The sequence below is a fragment of the Lottia gigantea genome (assembly GCF_000327385.1).
Source record: "Lottia gigantea unplaced genomic scaffold LOTGIsca_85, whole genome shotgun sequence".
In the NCBI taxonomy this organism is placed as follows: domain Eukaryota; kingdom Metazoa; phylum Mollusca; class Gastropoda; family Lottiidae; genus Lottia; species Lottia gigantea.
The window spans coordinates 1,053,690-1,056,046 of NW_008710807.1; positions in this window are offsets into that span (position 1 = coordinate 1,053,690).

Below are 2,357 nucleotides of genomic sequence, written 5' to 3' on the forward strand. Positions count from 1 at the left end.
ACTGCTTAATAAACTTACCTGTTTTATGATTATAGTAAAAGTATAATGGATTATGGTAAAAAGTATTGGAACAATGTTAGATATGGTGAAAAATTGGTGGAAATATAGCAACACTGGATAAAGATTGGTAGGTGTAGTTTTAATATATCTTAGTGAACGAGGTGACAGACAGACAGACATATCCTATATAGAAACTATCCACCCTGCAAATTTATGTTCATTTATTTCTTTTCTTGATAGAGTATGGTAAAAAGTTATGAAAATTATGTTGAACTTGGTGGAAATATGGTAGAAATATGGCAACTCTTGGTGCAAAGTGGTAGGTGTAGTTTTACATATTCAAATTCTTAAATAGGTAGGCAGGAATCAAATCATTGAACCTAGCAACAGTCCCTTGTTGAGAGTGTGCTCATCAATTCATAAACTATATGTTTTAATGCCGTATTTGTTTATGATCTGTTATAATTTTGATCAATTATTTTAAGGTTTTGGAGGATAATGAAATAAAGTTATAAGTATGGTAGCATTGGTTGAACATGGTGGAAAAATATGGTGGAATTTTGACAAACTTAATGGAAAATTGGTAGGTGTATTTATTTTTCAAATCAACCCTTCCTTGTCCATCCATTAGGTATATATTGTTTAAATACCACCTATTTTTGTTCTCTCATATCTTGTCTGATAATTTTGTAGGAAATATGGTAGATTATAGTTGAAGTGTAGCAGAAGGTAGTTAATGAATAGTGGTAATATAGTTAACTTTGGTGGAAATTGGTAGGTGTATTTATATTCCAATTACTGGACTGTTATATTCATGGTACCAACCGACCCATCCTTGCCTCTCCATTGGGTGTATATCGTTTAAATGTCAAAGATAATTGTATCCACTCAATTCTTATTTTGATATTTTTGTAGATTGTGGTAAAATAGAGCAGAAGATGGTTAAGATAGTTAGATAGCTGTTAATTGGAGTACCAGTATATCATTTAACAGCCGAGTCTGTTAGTAATCTCTCATGTCCATCAGTCCAAGGGGTGTATATTATATAAACAGCTGAATCTGTTGGTGGTCACTTATGGCCGTCAATCATGAGGGTGTATATTACTTAAACAGCTGAGTCTGTTGGTGGTCACTTATGGCCGTCAGTCATGTGGGTGTATATTGTTTGAACTACCAAGTCTGTTGGTGGTCACTCATGTCCATCAGTCATCTGGGTGTATATTGTTTGAACTACCAAGTCTGTTGGTGGTCACTCATGTCCGTCAGTCATCTGGGTGTATATTGTTTGAACTACCAAGTCTGTTGGTGGTCAGTCATGTCCATTAGTCCAGAGGTGTATATTATTTAAACAGCTGAGTCTGTTGGTGGTCACTTATGGCCGTAAGTCATGTGGGTGTATATTGTTTGAACTACCAAGTCTGTTGGTGGTCACTCATGTCCGTCAGTCATCTGGGTGTATATTGTTTGAACTACCAAGTCTGTTGGTGGTCACTCATGTCCGTCAGTCATCTGGGTGTATATTGTTTGAACTACCAAGTCTGTTGGTGGTCAGTCATGTCCATTAGTCCAGAGTGTGTAAATCATTTCTACTGCCAAGTCTGTTGGTGGTCACTCATGTCCGTCAGTCCAGTGGGTGTATATCATTTCTACTGCCAAGTCTGTTAGTGATCACTCATGTCCGTTGGTCCAGTGGGTGTATATCATTTCTACTGCCAAGTCTGTTAGTGATCACTCGTGTCCGTCAGTCATCTTGGTGTATATTACTTTAACAGTCGAGTATGTTGGTGGTCATTTATGTCCATCAGTCCAGTGGGTGTATGTTTTACCACCTCATCTGTGGGTGGAATTGTCATTTGTGTTTATCTGTTCTATGTTGTGTGTAGGCCTATTATTGTCTATGTCTGTCAGTCGACTGATTTGTATATTTTTGTTATTGTTATTAATTATTATGTCACTTTGTCACTAATCATATTTTTCCTTTAACTAATCAGTTTTTGTTTTTTACAGAAAATATATTGCAATGATATTTGTTTCTGAAATTGATGGTCTATTTTCCAAATACAAGTTGTAGTTTGGTTTGAAAATATTGACCTCAATTTTGATACAGATGTTCATTCCAATATGGTCTTTGCTCCGTTTTATTGTATTACGCCTACCAACGAAGATGATCCACCAATAAGATGATCCACCAAAGAAGAGATGGTGGAGCAAAGACCGCTTTGACTATTTTGTGGCATGTTATATTTAATCTCATGTCCAATTTCGTCATTGCGGTTTTTATAATTAACAACTTACTTGACTTCAAATGAAGATACATTTATAATGGATAAATAATTGGCATGTTTTTGTTAGACTGA